The sequence below is a fragment of the Heterodontus francisci genome, chromosome 36 (assembly GCF_036365525.1).
Source record: "Heterodontus francisci isolate sHetFra1 chromosome 36, sHetFra1.hap1, whole genome shotgun sequence".
NCBI classification, from domain to species: domain Eukaryota; kingdom Metazoa; phylum Chordata; class Chondrichthyes; order Heterodontiformes; family Heterodontidae; genus Heterodontus; species Heterodontus francisci.
In genome coordinates, this window is record NC_090406.1 from 17,213,971 (window position 1) to 17,235,720 (window position 21,750).

A 21,750-nucleotide genomic window follows, 5' to 3' on the forward strand; every position below is an offset into this window, starting at 1 on the left:
TAGACGGGCAAGGTTGAACAACCTGCCCCCTGATCTTGTGTGGAGGAAAATTCTTTCTTCAGAGGATTTGAACGCATGTGAGAGCAGCAGGGAGGAGAAAATCCCAAAAAGTGTGAGTGCGAGAACACAGCCCTGTTTCACACCACTCAGGATAGGAAAGGGTTCTGATGAGGAGCCACCATGTTGAATTGTGCCTTTCATATTGTCATGGAATGAGGTGATGATACTTAGTAGCTTTGGTGGACATCCGATCTTTTCTAGTAGTCTGAAGAGACCACGTCTGCTGACGAGGTCAAAGGCTTTGGTGAGATCAATGAAAGCAATGTAGAGGGGCATCTGTTGTTCACGGCATTTCTCCTGTATCTGACGAAGGGAGAACAGCATGTCAATGGTCGATCTCTCTGCACGAAAGCCACACTGTGCCTCAGGGTAGACGCGCTCGGCCAGCTTCTGGAGCCTGTTCAGAGCGACTCGAGCAAAGACTTTCCCCACTATGCTGAGCAGGGAGATTCCACGGTAGTTGTTGCAGTCACCGCGGTCACCTTTGTTTTTATAGAGGGTGATGATATTGGCATTGCGCATGTCCTGGGGTACTGCTCCCTCGTCCCAGCACAGGCATAGCAGTTCATGTAGTGCTGAGAGTATAGCAGGCTTGGCACTCTTGATTATTTCAGGGGTAATGCTGTCCTTCCCAGGGGCTTTTCCGCTGGCTCGAGAATCAATGGCATCACTGAGTTCCGATTTGGTTGGCTGTATGTCCAGCTCATCCATGACTGGTAGAGGCTGGGCTGCATTGAGGGCAGTCTCAGTGACAGCATTCTCCCTGGAGTACAGTTCTAGGTAGTGCTCAACCCAGTGGTCCATCTGTTTGCGTTGGTCAGTGATTATGTCCCCCGATTTAGATTTGAGGGGGGCGATCTTCTTGATGGTTGGCCCAAGAGCTCTCTTCATGCCATCATACATTCCTCTGATGTTTCCGGTGTCTGAGGCCAGCTGAATATGACTGCATAGGTGTTGCCAGTAGTCGTTTGCGCAACGCCTAGCTGTTCTTTGTGCAGTACTTCTGGCTGCTTTAAGTGCTGCGGATGTTAAATCGCTGGGGGCTTTCTTGTAGTTCAACAGTGCAATGCGCTTAGCGGCTATGACAGGTTCCAGCTCTTCATTATGAGATTGAAACCAGTCTGCATTTCTCTTCGCACTTTTGCCGTAGGTGGTCAAAGCTGATTCATAGATGGCGTCTCTGATGTGGGCCCACTTGGTCTCAGCATCCCCTGTGGGAGTGTTTTGAAGGGCTGTTACAAGTGAATTTAGAAATTTTTGTAACAGCTGTGGGTGAGAAATTCTGCTCGTGTTGATGCGCGGGTGGCCCTTCTGCTTGGAATGATGCAACTTCTTTGGTCTGAGTCTAACCTTGCTGCACACCAGGGAGTGGTCGGTGTCGCAGTCCGCACTGTGGAAGCTGCGTGTGATTTGAACACTGTTTAAGGCGGCTCGCCTTGTGACAATGAGGTCTAGCTGGTGCCAACGACGTGATCTTGGGTGCCTCCATGAAACCTGGTGACAGGGTTTAGTGTGAAAGAACGAGTTGGTGATGCAGAGGTTATGATAGGTACACAACTCAAGCAGTCTCTGCCCGTTCTCATTCATCCTTCCAACGCCATAGCGCCCAAGGCAGGAGGGCCACGAGTCATGGTCGGCCCCAACCCTGGCATTAAAGTCCCCCAGCAGGAATAGGTGTTCGGTGTTGGGGATGCTGCTAATGATGTTATGGAGTTGTTCATAGAACTGGTCTTTAGCTTCAGGTGGGGAGCAGAGTGTTGGAGCATAGATGCTGAGTAGGTGTACTGGACCAGAGGTGGTGAGCAGTCGGATGGACAGTATGCGTTCCGAGCCATTTGAGGGAGGCTCCATCATGCTGAGCAAGGAGTTTCTGATGGCGAAGCCCACTCCATGCTGTCTTGGTTCTTCAGGATCCCTGCCCTGCCAGTAATAGGTGTAGTCTTGCTCTGCTAGAGAGCCACTCGTGGGGAGGCGAGTCTCCTGAAGTGCTGCAATGTCCACATTGAATCTACTGAGCTCGTTGTTAACGATGGCGGTCTTCCGAGAATCGTTGATTTGTGTAAGGTCTTCCGACAGGCCAGGACACATAGTTCTGACGTTCCAGCTTGCAAAGCGAAGGGCTGGTACCTTCTTTCCTTTTTTCATGTTGTTTGGTGCGGTGTATCAGTCCACCTTTCGGGCAATGACCCTGAGCTCCAAGCACCCATTGAAGCAGGCAGACTGTGGCGGGACAGAACCTTATTGACTGGGGGCTGCCCGGTTTGAGGCGGGCGGTAGCTGTCCAGTGAGGTGCAATGACCTCTCCCACCGACAAAGGCAACCCGTGGCGCCCAGTTTCTACGCCAATTTATCTGGACTTATAACCCGTAACTGCTGCCTTCCGTGTTGTTTTAGTCGCTGTGAGGCAACTATGGAGTGACCTCTCCATGGCGCATGCCTGGGCAAATTTATGGAGGTTGAGAGTTGCCCAGTCGTCAAAACCCCCCTCTTGGCCTTTCTGGTGGGGTCCAAAGGAGTGCAGGACACGACGTTTGGCACCAGTATGGCTGCAGGAACTGCCAGAAACATGCCAAAGGTGACACATGACCGCCTACGGGGTTCCGCTCCGGATTTTCTGTTAGGGTTTACTCCCTTAGCCTTGGTCTCTCCCGAGACGCCCACAAGGCAGTGGGGTTGTTGGGGCCCCTCCACAGGTGTAGGATGGTGCCGGTGGGAGGAGGGGATGCAAGGGGGAGGGGTAGAAGGAGGGGGTGGGGGGGGGGTGCAGGGGAAGGGGGTGCGGGGTGAAGATGGTGCGAGGGGGGGTGGGCTGGGACGGGGTTGTGAGGGGGTGAGCTGAGAGGGTGGAGCAGGGAAGGGGACGGGGGTGGGGGGGGGGGGGAAGCTGGTGCAGGTAATAAGCCATTTCCTCAGTGCCCACCATCGACGTCCGGAAAGCTCATCCACGTCCTTCGGGAGGTGAAGCATCATTTGGCAGACTTAGAGGTGATTACATTTGCTAAGGGTTTTTTTTTGCAGTGGTTTAAATAAAGGCATGCAGCATTGCCGACAGTGCGCTGCAGATGCTCTCCGAGCCATCTCCCGCGGGCGCTTTGAAGTTGCGGCGGGGGGGCCGTTCGTGGATTTTTTGGGTGTTCGGGGTACCTTTTCTCAGGACTTCTCTCGGGTCCCGCTGCTCCTTCTTCACCTCAATGGACTTACCGCATGCTGTGGCTGCAGACACTCTGGACTGTGAAGACAGCAGGATCGGAGATTAAAGTATCGGCAGCTGTGCTCGTCAGTTTCATCCGGATCAATTTCATTGAGAAAACAAAGAGCAGGTGTGGCTGGGGGAGGGCAGTGGGCCCAGGTAACATACACTAAACTAACTGTTAGCCTTTAGATAGGGCTAAAATGAACTGATTTAAAGAGCCAGGGGAATTTAAACAGTTTAAGAGGGCAGATTGGGGGAGAAAACGTTAGGGATGGGAGCAGATGGCCATGGATAGAGTTGAACAGCAAGGGAGCTTCCTAGGGAGCTTCCAGCCCAGGAGCCATCTGTTTAAAAAACTCTCTCCCTAGCTACCCTTTTACTCTTAATATACTTATAGAATCTTTTAGGATTCTCCTTTATCTTATCTGCCAGGGAAATCTCATGGCCCCTTTTTGCCCTCCTAATTTCCTTCTTAAGTGTAGTCCTACATCCCCTATACTCCTCGAGGGACTCGCTTGATCCCAGCTGCCTATACCTGACATATGCCTCCTTCTTTGTCCTGGCCAGACCCACAATATCCCTCGTCAACCAAGGTTCCCTAAACTTGCCAGATGGTCAGTGGTTTGTGGAGCAGTGCCTGTAGTGGCTATAAAGGCCAATTCTAGAGTGACAGACTCTTCCACAGGTGCTGCAGGTAAAATTGATTGTCGGGGCTGTTCACAGTTGGCTCTCTCCTTGCACTTCTGTCCTTTTTCCTGCTCAGTCTCTTCGACTCGCCACTCTTTAGCCCCGCCTTTATGGATGTCCACCCAGCTCTGGCGATCACTGGCAACTGACTCCCACAACTTGTGGTCAATGTCATAGGACTTCATGTCGCGTTTGCAGATGTCTTTAAAGTGGAGACATGGACGGCTGGTGAGTCTAATACCAGTGACGAGCTCGCTGTACAATGCGTCCTTGGGGATCTTGCCATCTTCCATGCGGCTCACATGGCCAAACCATCTCAAGCGGCGCAGGCTCAGTAGGGTGTATATGCTGGGGATGTTGGCCTCCTCGAGGACTTCTGCATTGGAGATACGGTCCTGCCACCTGATGCCAAGGATTCTCCGGAGGCAGCGAAGATGGAATGAGTTGAGATGTCGCTCTTGGCTGACATACGTTGTCCTGGCCTCGCTGCCGTAGAGCAAGGTACTGAGGACACAGGCTTGATACACTCGGACCTTTGTGTTCCGTGTCAGTGCGCCATTTTCCCACACCCTCTTGGCCAGTCTGGACATAGTAGCGGAAGCCTTTCCCATGTGCTTGTTGATTTCTGTATTGAGAGACAGGTTACTGGTGATAGTTGAGCCTAGATAGGTGAACTCTTGAACCACTTCCAGAACGTAGTCGCTGATATTGATGGATGGAGCATTTCTGACGTCCTGTCCCATGATGTTCGTTTTCTTGAGGCTGATGGTTAGGCCAAATTCGTTGCAGGCAGCCGCAAACCTGTTGATGAGTCTCTGCAGACAGTCTTCTGTGTGGGATGTTAATGCAGCATCATCAGCAAAGAGGAGTTTCCTGATGAGGACTTTCTGTACTTTGGTCTTTGCTCTAAGACAGGCAAGGTTTAACAACCTGCCGTCTGATCTTGTGTGGAGAAAAATTCCTTCTTTTGAAGACTTGAATGCATGTGAGAGCAGCAGTGAGAAGAAGATCCCAAACAGTGTAGGTGCGAGAACACAGCCCTGTTTCACGCCACTCAGGATAGGGAAGGGATCTGATGAGGCACCGCTATGCTGAATTGTGCCTTTCATATTATCATGGAATGAGGTGATGATACTTAGTAGCTTTGGTGGACATTTGATCTTTGCTAGTAGTCGAAGAGATCACATCTGCTGACGAGGTCAAAGGCTTTGGTGAGATCAATGAAAGCAACGTAGAGGGGCATCTGTTGTTCGTGGCATTTCTCCTGTAGCTGGCGAAGGGAGAAAAGCATGTCAATGGTGGATATCTCGGCTCGAAAGCTGCACTGTGCCTCAGGGTAGACACGCTCATTCAGTTTCTGGAGTCTGTTTAAAACGACTCGAGCAAAGACTTTCCCCACTATGCGGAGCAGGGAGATTCCACGGTAGTTGTTGCAGTCACCGCGGTCACCCTTCTTCTTATAGAGGGTGATGATATTGGCATCGGGCATATCCTGTGGTACTGCTCCCTTGTCCCAGCACAGGCAAAGCAGTTCATGGAGTGCTGAGAGCATAGCAGGCTTGGCACTCTTGATTATTTCAGGGGTAATGCCGTTCTTTCCAGGGGCTTTTCCACTGGCTAGAGAATCAATGGCATCACTGAGTTCTGATTTTGTTGGCTGTTCGTCCAGCTCATCCATGACTGGCAGAGTCTGGGCTGCATTGAGGGCGGTATCAGTGACAACATTTTCCCTGGAGTACAGTTCTAGGTAGTGCTCCACCCAGCGGTCCATTTGCTTGCGTTGGTCAGTGATTGTTTCCCCTGATTTAGACTTGAGGGAGAAGGGTGGTGGCAGCGATCTTCTTGATGGTTGGCCCAAAAGCTCTCTTAATGCTATCATACTCTGATGTTTCCGGTGTCAGAGGCCAGCTGAATACGACTGCATAGGTGTTGCCAATAGTCATGTGCACAGTGCCTGGCTGTTCTTTGTGCAGCGCTTCTGGCTACTTTAAGTAGGTAGCTAATTTACTAAATTATGGAGAAAGGTTTCCCATTAACCTATTAACACCCCGGAAGACCCCTCACCACATTTATACGTTGCACAGTGCTCTCATCGAAATAGTAACTTAGCAGTTTAAAGTCCCAAACTCGTCCCAGTTGCAATGGGTTGGATCACCCAGTGTCCTCTTCGTTCACTTCTGAGCACATTCGACTGGTCTTCCAGTAACAAGGCAATCTCTGGTGACTTTTCTCCTCTGCAAACCTCAACTTTTGAATTAGGTTCAAGTCTTAGCAACCTTTTGCTGTATCTGTGATCTGACAGCAGTTTTTTCTCTCTCTCTTTTAAGAAGGACACTGGTCTTTGTGTCTTCCTTTCATCATGCCAAACCTAGGAAAGCCTGTTGAACTTATTCAGATCAAAAGTCAATAGTCATTTGTCTTTTACAATTTTCAGAGCCATAAGTCTGACCATAGCAAAACTACCTCAGCTTTCCTTTGTTTCCAGGTGTTAAAAATTCCAACCCGAATCTGCAGTTCAGATCCTGGCTCCCTATTTACAATCTGAGAGTCTAGGAGACCAAAATCCATTGTCCTTTCAATTTTACAACCTTGCACCCTGCTTTGATCTGGGTTCCTTCTTTACTTGGTAACCACAATCCTTGGCTTGTCTCTGGGCAGACTTGGTGTGAGGGCACAGGTCTCCTCCAAATCCATTTTACACTGCATTAAAGGTCACAGTTTTTAAAACACAACTATACTACAAAGTCCAGCATTCATAACAATTTTACTTAAACTTGTGAGTGTTAAAAACTGGTAATGGCTCATATTTGTTGTGTGAGTAAATCTAAAGCTGTCTGCCATTTGTTAGACTTGCCCTTGTACGTACATATGAACATACAAATTAGGAGCAGGAGTAGGCCACTCAGCCCCTCAAGCCTGCTCTGCCATTCAACAACATCATAGCTGATCTGATTGTAACCTCAACTCCACATTCCCGCCTACCCCCAATAACGTTTCGCCCCCTTGCTTATCAAGAACCTATCTACCTCTGCCTTAAAAATATTCAAAGACTGCTGCCACCGCCTTTTGAGGAAGAGAGTTGCAAAGACTCACGACCCTCAGAGAAAAAAATTCTCCTCACCTCTGTCTTAAATGGGCAACCCCTAATTTTTAAACAGTGACCCCTAGTTATAGATTCTCCCACAATAGGAAACATCCATTCCACATCCACCCTGTCAAGACCCCTCAGGATCTCATATGTTCCAAATTGCCTCTTACTCTTCTAAACTCCAGCAGATACAAGCCTAGCCTGTCCAACCTTTCCTCATAAGACAACCTGCCCATTCCAGGTAATATTAAACCTTTGAACTGCTTCCAATGCATTTACATCCTTACTTAAATAAGGAGAACAGTACTGTACACAGTACTCCAGATGTGGTCTCACCAATGCACTGTATAACTGAAGCATAACCTCCCTACTTTTGTATTCAATTCCCCTCACTATTAGCTTTCCTAATTACTTGCTGTACCTGCATACTAACCTTTTGTGATTCATGCATTAGGACACTTAGATCCCTCCGCATTTCAGAGCTCTGCAATCTCTCATCATTTAGAAAATATGTTTCATTTTTAATCTTCCTGCCAAAATGGACAATTTCGCAATTTCCTACATTATACACCATTTGCCAGTTCTTTGCCCACTCACTTAACCTATCTATAATCCTTTGTAGCCTCCTTATGCCCTCTTTACAATTTGCTTTCCTACCCATCTTTGTGTCATCAACAAATTTAGCAACCATACCTTCGGTCCCTTCATCCAAATCAGTTACGTCTAGGTTTTTAATTTGTTTTTACTTAACAAGTTGCTGAACATGCGAGCTGATAATGGGAAACCAGGCACCTGGATCTGAGTGAACAGGGAAACCAACTGTGTATCTCCTTAACCAATCAGATTGAAAAATTGTGAAGTTAACAGGACTGAGAAGGAAGTGTAAATTAGAGTGGGTGAATTTAATGTCAAATCATGTAAAGAAAGAGGGGAAGAAAGATTGGATTCAGACAGAGAAAAGAGAGACAAAAAGGAAACATTAAAAAAAATGAAAAAAGCAGATTAGGTGACCACTTTGCGGAACACCCCTGTTCAGTCCGCAAGCATGACCTAGAGCTTCCAGTCACCTATAATTTTAATTCTCCACCTTGCTCCCACTCTGGCCTTTCTGTTCTCGACCTCCTGCAATAATACCTGTTTCCTTTTTCTTTACTTTTTCCCCCTTCCTTATTTCTTTTCTCTTTGTTTTGCTTTTGGATAGCAGCTGTTCATCATTCTGCTATTCACAGCTCTTCTAGACACACCTTTTGTTTCTTTTCTTGTCTCATGGGCACTCCCTTTGGCCTTACAACATCATCTTTCTTGTTATTTAATATCTCCTGCCTTCCACCCTATCACAAACCTTTCACGGACCTTTCCTTTTGTTCTTTTTTCCACTCTGCTCGAGTACAACAACTTCATGGCGTTCTGTGCATTTCAATGGTGAAGCAGACAGCACAAAGCCATTTTCACAAAGCTAAAGGTGAAGCAGCATATTTTGGACTGCAACGTTTGGATTTCTGCATTTAACCTCACATCTGCCTCTCACCTGAATTGTACGATTTGCACAGATAATGGCAAGTGCCATTAGCCTCGCTGTCATTTTAACAACAAAGTATGGGCCATATTGCTATTGTATCGCTACCATCAGGCTTAATTAGTATGGTGTAATGTAGGGAAACACCGGAGTCAAGGACAAAGATAAAACAGGAGTAAAAGTTCTAAATTGGGGGAAGGCAAATTTTAAGAAGCTGAGAGGTAATCTAGCAAAAGTAGACTGGATACAGCTACTTGAAGGAAAATCAATGGCAAACCAGTGGGACACATTCAAAAGTGAGATTCTACAGGCACAGTGTAGACATGTCACCACAAAGGTAAAAGGTGGTACAGCCAAATCTAGAGCCCCCGGTTATCTAGAAACATACAGCACTAAGCAGAAATAGAAAGCTTATGACAGTCACAAAAATCTTAATATTTTAGAAAGCCTAGAGGAGTTTAAGAAGTGCAGGGGTGAAGTAAAAGAGGGAATTAGGAAAGCAAAGAGAGGACATGAAAAATTATTGGCAGATAAAATCAAGGAAAACCCAAAGATGTTTTATCAATACATTAAGAGCAAGAGGATAACTAAGGAAAGGGTAGGGCCTATCAGAGATGTACCAGGGAACATATGCGTGGATGCAGAAGATGCGGGCAGGGTTCTGAATGAGTTTTTTTTCTTTGTCTTCACAATGGAGAGGGATGATGCAGATATTGTAGTAAAAGAGGAAGAGTGTGAAATATTAGATACGATAAGCATAATGAGAGAGGACATTCTAGAGGGTCTGACATCCTTGAAAGTGGATACATTTCTAGGGCCAGATGGATTGTATCCCAGGTTGTTAAAGGACGCCAGTGAGGAAATAGCGGATGCTCTGAGGATCATTTTCAAATCCTCACTAGATACAGGCGAGGTACCAGAGGATTGGAGGTCTGCGAACATTGTACCATTGTTTAAAAAGGGTGCCAGGAATAGGCCAAATAATTATAGGCCAGTCACTCTGACCTCGGTGATGGGTAAATTTTTAGAATCAATTCTGAGAGATAGGATAAACTTCCACTTTGAAAGGCACGGATTAATCAGGGATAGTCAGCAGGGATTTGTTAAGGGAAACTCGTCTTACTAACTTGATTGAATTTTTTGAGGAAGTAACAAGGAGGATTGATGAGGGTAGTGCAGTGGATGTAGTCTACATGGATTTTAGTAAGGCATTTGATAAGGTCCCAAATGGCAGAATGGTCAGAAAAATAAAAGCCCTTGGGATACAGGGGAATGTGGCAAGTTGGATCCAAAATTGGCTCAGTGACAGGAAACAAACGGTAGTGGTTGACGGATGTTTTTGTGAATGGAAAGCGGTTTCCAGTGGCATTCCACAGGGCTCAGTGTTGAGTCCCTTGCTGTTTGTGGTATATAATTAATGATTTGGACTTAAATGTGCAAGGCATGATTGGGAAATTTACAGATAACACAAAAATTGGCCGTGGAGTTGATAGTGAAGAGGATAGCTGTAGACTCCAGTATGATATCAATGTTTTGGTTGAGTGGGCGGAAAAGTGGCAAATGGAATTCAATCCGTAGAAGTGTGAGGTAATGCATCTAGGGAGGGCAAACAAAGCAAGGGAATACACAATAAATGGGAGGATATTGAGAGGGGTAGAAGAAGTAAGAGACCTTGAATTGCATATCCACAGGTCCCTGAAGGTGGCAGGACAGGTAGATAAAGTGGTGAAGAAGGCATATGGAATGCTTTCCTTTATTGGCTGAGGTATAGAATTCAAAAGCAGGGATGTAATGTTGGAACTGTATAAAACGCTGGTTAGGCCATAGTTGGAGTATTGTGTACAGTTCTGGTCACCACATTACAGGGAGGACATAATTGCTCTGGAGAGAGAACAGAGGAGATTTACAAGAATGTTGCTAGGGCCTGAAAGTTGCAGCTATGAGTAACGATTGGATCGGCTAGAGTTGTTTTCCTTAGAACAAAGGAGGCTGAGGGGCAACTTAATTGAGGTGTACAAAATTATGAGGGGCCTAGATAGAGTAGACAGGAATGACCTGTTTCCCCTAGCAGAGAGATCAATTACCAGGGGGCACAGAATTAAAATGATTGGTAGAAGGATTAGAGGGGACATGAGGAAAAACTTTTTCACCCAGAGGGTGGTGGGCATCTGGAATTCACCGCCCAGATCGTTGGTGGAGGCAGAAACCCTCAACTCATTTAAGAGGTACCCGGACATGCACCTGAAGTGCTGTAACCGGCAAGGCTATGGACCAGATGCTGGAAGGTGGAATTAGATTGGATAGCTAGTTTTTTCGGCCGGCGCAGACACGATGGGCTGAATGGCCTCCTTCTGTGCCGTAACTTTTCTATGGTTCAATTCGCACACCGCAAGGTCCCACAAACAGCCTTGAGAATAATGACCAAATTAATCTTGTTTTAATGATGTTTGTTGAGGGATAAATATTGGCCAAGACACCTCCTGCTTTTTTTCCAATAGCACCATGGGATAGTTTACACCAACCCTTAAGGGTAGACACGGCCTCATTTTAACATCCAATTGGAAAAACAACACCCACTTCTGTACTACAATGAAATATCAGCCTAGATTTATGTATTTACATCTCTGGATTGAGGCTTGAACCCACAACCTTCTGACTTAACAGGCAAGAGTGCTACCACTTAGTGAAGGCTGACACCCAAGTCTCCATGTCACATTGTTCTGAAAAGATCCCAAGTAAAGGAATAAATAGTGTTCTTAACAAATAACAAGCACTGTTAGCAGTGCGATTTAATTCTCAGGACATTGAACGCATTATTGTATTTTTAATGTTGATGGAAACAGCTCTATTTTGGAGGGGAACGGATGGCTCAGAAACTTTTTACTATATGCTATTCAATTTCCCCTATATCTGTTGTATATACATGGTCTTTATAAGAACAAAATAGAAGAAACACTTGCATTTTTATATAATCTTCATAACCTCAGGGTATCCCAAAACCCTTTACAGCCAACAAAATATTTTTGAAGTGTAGTTACTGTGGTAATGTAGGAAATGTGGCAGCTAATTTGCACACAGCCATCTCTTACAATGTCATCAATATGGTGTAGGCAAGTATTATATACAAGAACAAATTGACCAAGTTTCTTACTGGAAAAGAACCCAACAAAACAGCAAAATAATTTGCAGAGCTCCTAGAGGTTCTAGAATTAGAAATTCAGGTACTGTTCATATCACACTACCATTTATCATACAAGGAAATAACTTAGCAGAAGGAAACTAACAAAACTGCAAATGTGTGCCTCTCCACTTCTCTTTCCTCCTCTTTACCCTTTATTTTCTTTCAAAAGCCTTCATGGCCTCACCCCTCACTATCTCTGTAATCTCCTACAGCCCTAAAACCTTCTGAGATATCTGCAGTCTTCCAATTCTGGCCTCTTGTGCATCCCAATTTTAATCAGTCCACTATTGGTAGCCATGCCTTCAGCTGCCAGGACCATAAGCGCTGGAATTCCCTCCCTAAATCTCTTCCTTTCTTTCCCCCTTTAAGATGCAGCACAGTGGTGCAGTGGTTAGCACCACAGCTCCAACGATCCGGGTTCAATTCTGGGTACTGCCTGTGTGGAGTTTGCAAGTTCTCCCTGTGTCTGCGTGGGTTTCCTCCGGGTGCTCCGGTTTCCTCCCACATGCCAAAGACTTGCAGGTTGATAGGTAAATTGGCCATTATACATTGCCCCTAGTATAGGTAGGTGGTAGGGAAATATAGGGACAGGTGGGGATGTGGTAGGAATGTGGAATTAGTGTAGGATTAGTATAAATGGGTGGTTGATGGTCGGCACAGACTCGGTGGCCCGAAGGGCCTGTTTCAGTGCTGTATCTCTAAAACTAAAACTAAAACCTACCTCTGACCAAGATTTTGGTCATCTGCCCTAATATCTCCTTATGATCTGGCTTTGAGTCTGCATGTGAGGTAGAGCTGGGTGTGGTCAGCATACATATTGTTTTCAAAGATGTTATTTTTGAAGAAGCACTTACCTGGAGTATGCTGTTACGGTCAATTGAGGAGGGGGCCAAAGGGCTTCCCTCTTTTCCCCCTCCTTGTTTGATCAGGTTTAATTCTTTCTTAAAGTGGATGTACTGGCCAATTCAGTAGATGTTTGATTACTTACTTACTATGATCATAATAAGAACCAACTGGACAGGTTTTCTTGAGTTTACAAAGAAAGAGGTTAACTTTATTGTACTTAAACCGAACTAATTAAAATAATAAATTACGTGCCAACTTTCACTCACATGCACATTCTAGAGGTTTACACACACACAAATAGGTTACATAGTGAGGAAAGGTAGATTGATTGAGTTAGAGCCCATAGAAAAAAGGGGTATAGTGTCTGTGGGGTTTGGTGATTCGGCTGGCTTCTAGCTGAATTTGGTGCCCCTGAGGCTTTTAGTTTGAAGAGGTAGACGACTGGTTCAGTGGGTCTCTTGGAGACAGCGATGCTGATTATTTCCTCCAACGGGGTTTCTGATTGTAGCCGGACTACGCAAAGGTGGTCAATCAACAAGCAGGATTTGAAGCTTGCAAGCTGGAATGGAGAGAAAGTCTGCATGTGTCAGAATCCAGATGCTTCTCCTTGCTGCTGCAGAGAAACACAAGCTTAAAGCCACAGATGGGGAGGGACTTGTCACATGACAGTTACGCAGTGATTCAAGCATAATAGTTAGCAGTATTTCTTCTTGCTAAAAAAAAAAGAACAAGCTGTTCCCTTAAACTTCCTTGGTCTTGGTTCTTGCTGGGATGAGCAGACATTTCGTCTCCCTGTTCACAGGCCCTGCATTGTAGGATACAGTGTTGCAAATTAGGTGGCCATCTTAAGCTGCGAGCAAAGTCATCTTTTATCTGTTCTTTTTAAAAATTTATTTTAAAAATATATAAATTCAGATCTTCAGTCAGTGGATTAAAGAAAATTAACATTCAACAAAGCAAGTTGGCATGCCAATGCTAATATATTATATACATTTTGAATTGATTGGAGTTTTGTGGCTTAGTTGTTAGCACCCTTGTCGTGTACAGAAGAGTTTGGATTACAGCTCCATGCTCGTACTTGAGTCCATAATTGAGGCTAACACTTACATACATAACTGATAGGTTGCTGCATTGTCAGAAGTGTCATCCTTTGGGTTAAGGTATCACCATGGAAACGGGAAAAAACATGTGCTGAGGTTAAACAGCAGATAAGGGAGGCCCGAGTCTAGTGTTGGCCACAGACCTTGTTGCACTCCTGATTGGGTAGAATGGGGAGAATGGAAGTTACATGATTAGATGGATGTTTCTCTAATTCTGGTTTTTGGGGTATATCCTAGTGGGTTTGGGTCATTTTCAGTGTAGTAGGGTCAGGAAGGGCACTGATCTGGACTGATGCAAACATGTATATGAGCGGAAGGAATGAAGAATGTGCCACACCTCCTCCCCAAAGGATCATTCGGATAGTTACAATGAGTAATATGATTCTCAATTGCTTTTTGTAAACTGCTGATCAAATACTGTAACATATTAAGTCTCACTTATACTTAAATAAAATCATGACTTACCAATATGTAGTCAGTTTTGAACCATTGAACATGCAGTCCATAGAGACTTCAAATATTTTCTTACATATGTAAGACTGGATGTCAGACAAACAGTCTGACAGCACAGAGACAGTGAAATGATTGAGAGAGGTGGTGGAGTTGGAGTGCGGTGTCCCCAGTATACATTTGAAGCTGAAACTATTTCTGTGGTCGATGTTAGCAAGAGATAAGAAGGAGGAGGAGGCCAGAGCTAGATCCTTGGGGGATGCTGGATGCAGTGGGAAGGGAAACCATTGCTGAAGTTGTGCTGGCTATGATAGGTTAAGTGTGGAATCAAGTGAGAATAGTTCCACTAAGCTGGACAGTAGAGGAGCAGTGTTGGATCAGGATGGTTTGGTTGACCACGTCAAAGGTTGCAGAGGGATTGAAGAGGATGTGGAGGGGTAGGGCAAAATGGTCACAGTCACAGAAAATGTCCGTTGGATAGGGCCATTTCAATGTTGTGGCAGTGCCAGAAACCTGATTGCAGAGATTGAAAGAGAGATTGAGTTGTGTAATATATGGGCAAAGATGTGGGAAGTAACAATACAATCAAGTACTTTGGAGATGGAGATATTTCGCAAGGACAGAAGAGACGATGTTGGATTTTTTGAGGAGGGTGTAATGACAGAACCTTTTCAAAGAGTGGGGGGGAAGGATTTATAATATCAACTACCATGGGTCCCAGGAAGGGAAATTAGGTAGTCAGCAGTTTAATGGGAATGGGATCATGGGTGCAGGATGTGAACTAAATGAACTCGAAGAGGACATGAGGAAAGATGGAGACAAAATAGAGAGAGATGTGGGTTCAGGACTCTGGCGGTTTGGCTTGCTGGGAAAGAGTTGGGGGAAGGTGCATCTAATCAGCAGAGGCAGTTAAAATAGATAGCCTCAATCTTAGTGCAAAGAAGTCCATGAGAAGCCAGGGGTCAGCTTTGCTCTCCAGAATGCTGCAGGAGTAGTGGGCAGCTTTAGCAAAGGGGAGTGAGGTCTGATATTGCTTGATATGGTTTAATCAGATGTGATTTTTAAAAAATATTCTTTCATGGGATGTGGGTGTCGCTGGCAAGGCCCGCATTTGTCGTCCAAACCTAATTGCGCTTGACAACTGAGTGGCTTGCTAGGCCATTTCAAAGGGCAGTTAAGAGTCAACCACATTGCTGTGGGTCTGGAGTCACACCTAGGTCAGATCAGGTAAAGACGACAGCTTTTCTTCCCTAAAGGGGATTAGTGAACGAGATGAGGCAGCTTTAGCAAAGGGGAGTGAGGTCTGATATTGCTTGATATGGTTTAATCAGATGTGATTTTTAAAAAATATTCTTTCATGGGATGTGGGTGTCGCTGGCAAGGCCCGCATTTGTCATCCAAACCTAATTGCGCTTGACAACTGAGTGGCTTGCTAGGCCATTTCAAAGGGCAGTTAAGAGTCAACCACATTGCTGTGGGTCTGGAGTCACACCTAGGTCAGATCAGGTAAAGACGACAGCTTTTCTTCCCTAAAGGGGATTAGTGAACGAGATGAGTTATTACAACAATCGATGATAGTTTCATAGCACCATTACTGAGACTAGCTTTGAATTCCAGATTTTTATTAATTGAATTTAATGGGATGTGATGGGATTTGAAACCGTGTCACCATAGCATTAGCCTGGGCCTTTGGATTACCAGTTCAGTGACATTACCACTATACCACCGTCTGAGCCAATGGTGAATCAGATACATTCAAGTTTGTGCCTCTTGGACTTGAGGGTGCAAAGATGGGGACCATAACTGGGATGGGAGAGTATTAAAGTTTCACTGGAGAGAAGGGCATTAAAGGTGGAGGTGAGAGAGATATTGAGCCAATTGATGGTTGCAAAAGTATCATGGAAAATGGTGGGCTAACAACTAGGCCGATAGGAGTTTGAAGGTGCAGTTGTAAGTGACTCAGGGAATAATTCTTTACAGGGCAGACACAGAAAGCAAAATTCTGTCTGTACGTGGGTGAGGGAAGGATATAATGATTAAAAAAATGTTTGATTTATTTTGTTTCCAAATTTTGGTTGTACAACATCATTCTATCTGGCTGCCTAAATGTCTATCTATCCAAAGGTATTTTATCTGGTACAGTGTGTCACACTTCAGAGTGTCAAAAGTATACAAAAAGAGAAATAAAGGAATTTACATCATGCTGAGTTCCACTGATTGAGAACTGAATATTTGGAATCATCTGTAACCTGCAAACTTTCCTTTCCAACAACAATTACCTCCAACTTCAGCATTTACAGTAACTGGATGTTTATTTTGCTAAACAGACTTAGTTAGCCCAGGGGAAGGGCAGCTGCACTTTAATAGCAGAATCTTACTTTGTACATTATGTGATATGACACTCCTGTCATTTGTCTTGCAGGTGAAGAATGAGGCACACATTATTTTGCCACATGAACATTAAAACTTAAAATTGTTGCTGGGAAGAAAAGAGGGCCTATCACAAGGAGTTGCCAGGTCCCTCGATGGAAAAACCTTTTTTGCATACTAGCAAACAGTATTGGAACAAAGGAACCAGTCCCTGTTTCCCCAGTACACAGAAGACCTGGTGAGACCAGTTTAGTAACATGACTAACTGGCAGTTGGAGTTTTTAAAATTTGAACTTGCCACAGAGTTTTAAAACTCAGAAAGCTCTTTGCTCCTGGAGAACATCTCTCTTCTGTCTGTTCCCATCTCTTTCTCATGGAACTGAAGACACATGAACCCCAAGAGAGAAAAGTCTCCTACAGTGAACAAGGTTTAAGAAAAGTACTGGGCCCAACGAAAAGCAAGAATTATCTGCAAAAGGACTAGTGGGCTCGAAGCACAGTGACAAGAAACTCTTCTGATATTACCTCAAACCTCTCCACTTTATTTTTCTTCTGCTCTTTTCTGTCTCTATTTGCATATGTGTATTGCATATGCATGCTAGCGTGGGGCGCGGTGTGTATCCATAGGCGTTAACCGATTTAGAGTTTAAGTTTTAATAAATTTCACTTTTCTTCTTTAAACCTAAGAAAACCTGGTGTGCTCATTTCTTTGCCTTATAATTGGAAAGCGGTGAACAAGGATTCACCAAGGGGGAGCTCAAAACACAGTGTGTTTAAAAATTAAACCCTGTTACAATGAGACCAGGTGAAGGCTGAAAAAGACCCCTAGACAACTTTCACACCTGGTTGTAACAGAAATTTGGGTGCTAGTGTCTGGAATTTTACCCACAAATGAGAGAAATTGGAAGTGGGAAGCCAAATTGTTCCCCAATCAAAAAAAAAGAGCAAGATTAATACAGGTTTTCCTGTGGTTGTGTGTGATTGAATACTAACATGTCTGCAACTGAAGCGAGTAGCTCTCCAAGCCAGGGTGAAGTAACTTGGGATAAGTTAAAAGCATTGTCTATGGAGGAGTTGAGAAAAATGGCTGAGCAGTGTGGGATCACTGTATGTGGCAAGGCTAGGAAGTCTGAACTTCTAAGGCATCATTTTTCCCTTGAATCTGAAGAAGTAGAAACAGGCTTAGAAGCAGAATCCGACAGGATATTGTTAGCAAAGATACAATTGGAACAGAGGAAACTTGAATTAAAGGAACGAGAAAAAGAGAGAGAGGCAGGAGAGGGAGAAAGAGAGGGCCTTCCAGAAGGAATGTGGAGAAACAGAAAGGCAGGAGAGGGAACGAGAGAGGCAGGAGAGAGAGAGAAAGAATATTCCAGAAAGGATGCAGAGAAAGATAGTTGAGGCGGCTTGAATTAATTAGGGGGTGACAGAGTGACCCCAGTGAAAGCATGGCCAGTATGGAGGAGCAGAATTCAGGGCTGGGTAAATTGCTAAAATACACTCAATTAATTCCAAAATTCAATGAGGAAGATGTGGAAGTGTTTTTTGTGTCTTTTGAGAAATTGACAAGGCAGCTAAAATGGCCAGCTGAGACCTTGTCTTTCTTATTGCAAAGCAAACTGACCAGAAAAGCCCATGAGGTTTATTCCTTGTTGCCAGACGAGAGTTCATTAAATTATGAACTGACCAAAAATGCTATCCTCGGGGCATAAGAATTAGTGCCCGAAGCCTATCACCAAAAGTTTAGAACCCTCAAAAAGCAAGCTAATCAAACTTATCTGGAGTTTGAAAGAAGCAAGCAGCTGGCTTTTGACCAGTGGCTGAGGGCTCTTAAAATACAGCTCAGTTATGAGACTCTCAGAGGAGTAATTCTGTTAGAGGAATTTAAAAACTCTCTCCCACTCTCAATAAAGACCTATGTAGAGGAGCAGTGGGTTCAGGGAGCCTGGCAAGCAGCCGTTCTGGCTGATAATTTGCTTTAATTTGTAAGTCGGTTTCCCAGGGGAGAACCTTTCCTAATCACCCACACAAATCTGAAAAGGACAAAGGGTGGGAAGGTGATCTCCGCCCAGACAGTCCTGGGAGAGAAAGGAAAGCAGGAGACACAGGGGGCCCTCCTCCAGCCAAAATAGAAGGTGCTGTGAGCAAGGGTGAGACCCAGAGACCTGTCTGCTTCCATTGTAATAAGGCAGGGCATTTAAAAGCTGACTGCCGGAAACTAAAGGGGAAACCGATAGGATTAATCAGGGCAGACCCGCTCAGTGACGACAGAGACCTGATGCAAAGCACAGCAGAACAAGCTGTGGCTTTAACTGCAGTAAGAGTGCAACCCAGGAAGCTTACTTGGGCCAGTGCAGGAAAAGTTAATAGGATTCCTGAAGGTTAACAGGGTTTTGTGTCTGAAGGGAAAGTAACCACATACCCCTCGAGTGGGGCAAGCAAGCCCATAGTGAGTCTTAGGGACACAGGAGTCACTAGATCACTTTTACTGGGAAAAGGCCTGACTTTTCCCCCAGAGAATGCTGTGAACACCAAAATGGTGGTGAATGGTATTAGAGGGCAGTGTATGCCTGTACCTGTACACTGGGTGCACCTGGAGTGCCACCTAGTTTCGGGACTGGTGACTGTAGAGGTTGTCCCTAGTTTGCCTGTGGACGGGGTTGACATGCTCCTGGGTAATGATCTGGCAGGGGTGAAGGTGGTAGCCCCCCAGTAGTGAAAGAAAGACCGCAGGAGGTCAGAGAGACGGGGCAGTGGCAGGAGACGGACTCCTGCAGAGTCCCTAAATGTGTAGTGAATCAGGCCCTGATCAAACCAGCTCCCCAAGAGGAGACTGCATTGGCACTGCAGGCAGAAGACTATGAGGTCTGCCTGTCCGAGACTTTCTTTGGAAAGTTAGGAGACCCAGGGAATGAATTAAATGGATTTTCCCTAAGTGAGGCTCAGCGAGCCAACCCAGTATTGCGAGAGTTAGCACAGGCTGCCCTGTCTGAAAGTGAAGCAGAGGGAGTCCCTGATTGCTACTATTTAAAGACTGAGATACTGATGTCTCCTCACAGACCTGAGGGCAAGGAGTGGACAGTAGTTCGCCAGTTAGTGGTGCCGCAGAGGTACTGGGGAGAAAAGAAGGGCACACGAGACTACAGTGGCTGTACATGTCGGTATACGAAAGACCAAAACCTGCATAAGGCAGCGGTTTGACTGGCCAAAACTCCACAAATATGTGGTGGAGTACTGCAGGAGTTGTCACATGTGCCAGGTTGAGGGGAAACCCCAACCTACAGTGAAACCTGCACCCCTAAGTCCTGTACTAGTGTTAGGAGGACCCTCCAGCAGAGGGCTGGTGAACTGTAAGGGACCCCTGCCGAGAGCAAAAGGTGACAGGCAGGCACCTGGCTGGCAAAAGTTTAGAAAAAGAAGGGGAAAAAGTGACTAAGAGGGTAGGTTAAAGGAAGTCCGGGAAGAATCAGGGCGGCACAGTGGCGCAGTGGTTAGCACCGCAGCCTCACAGCTCCAGCGACCCGGGTTCAATTCTGGGTACTGCCTGTGTGGAGTTTGCAAGTTCTCCCCGTGTCTGCGTGGGTTTCCTCCGGGTGCTCCGGTTTCCTCCCACATGCCAAAGACTTGCTGGTTGATAGGTTAATTGGTTATTATAAATTGCCCCTAGTATAGGTAGGTGGTAGGGAAATATAGGGACAGGTGGGGATGTGGTAGGAATATGGAATTAGTGTAGGATTAGTATAAATGGGTGGTTGATGGTCGGCACAGACGGTGGACCGAAGGGCCTGTTTCAGTGCTGTATCACTAAACTAAATTAAAAACTAATCCCAGATGAAAACCCCTACCACCCGGTCAACCAACCCAGAAAAATGTGAAAAGTTAGACTCCATATCCTCCTATGTAAATTCAAACTCTCGAAGCACCCCATCAGAGTTGTTAACAGCATTTACAGGAACCTGTAGAGACAAAGAGAGACCTCTCAGGGGCAGAGAAACTGTGAAGGTGATGCCTCACCTAGTCAAAGTGCCAAAGGAGAATGCAGTTAAGTTTGCACAAATACGTGCAGGTAGGAGTGTCCCAGAGAACAAAGGGGAGAGTAACAAAAACTCCTCCCCCACAGTCAGAGGAAAAGGGAACCACCCATCCCCTGAAGCAAAAAGTCTTTGTATGACACAGAAATAAAAACAAGAAATGCTGGAACCACTCAGCAGGTCTGGCAGCATCTGTGGAAAGAGAAGCAGAGTTAACGTTTCGGGTCAGTGACCCTTCGGAACTGACAAATATTAAAAATGTCACAGGTTATAAGCAAGTGAGGTGCAGGTGCGGCAAGAGATAACAAAGGAGAAGGTGCAGATTGGACAACCGCCTCCTCTTCAGTATGGACATCCAATCTCTCTACACCTCCATCCCCCACCAGGATGGTTTGAGGGCTCTCTGCTTCTTCCTGGAACAGAGGCCCAACCAGTCCCCATCCACCGCCACCCTCCTCCGCCTGGCTGAACTTGTTCTCACATTGAACAACTTCTCCTTCAACTCCACGCACTTCCTTCAAGTAAAAGGTGTCGCTATGGGTACCCGCATGGGTCCTAGTTATGCCTGTCTTTTTGTGGGATATGTCGAACATTCTTTGTTCCAGTCCTACTCAGGCCCCCTCCCCCAACTCTTTTTCCGGTACATTGATGACTGTGTCGGTGCCGTTTCCTGCTCCCGCCCCGAACTGGAAAACTTTATCAACTTTGCTTCCAATTTCCACCCTTCTCTCACCTTTACATGGTCCATCTCTGACACTTCCCTTCCCTTCCTCGACTTCTCTGTCTCCTGACTTATTCAACGAACAATGAACTTTTTATTACCAGACGTTGAAGGTGAGGGAAGCTGGCATTCCACAGACTGCGAAGGTAAAATCCACAAACCTCGCAGGAGAGATCATTCCATATAAAGAGCTAGTCACATGACTAACCTGCTGGGCAACCTGGGAGTTTTTCTGAATTTGAACTCCCAACAAAGTAATTGGAACAAGAGACAAAGCCATTTGCTCATGGAGTAAAGATCTCTCCTGGAACTGAAGCAAGAATTACAACCTCCCGTCTCTCTGCTTCCATCTCCTTCCCACGGAACTAAATCTTGTGAAACTCGTGAAACTCAAAGTGAGAAAGGTTTCCTATGTGAACAAAGTTTTAAAAAGACTACTGGGCCCCAACGAAAAGCAAGACTACTTGCAAAAGGACTATAGTGAGCTCGAAGCATCATAACAGAATA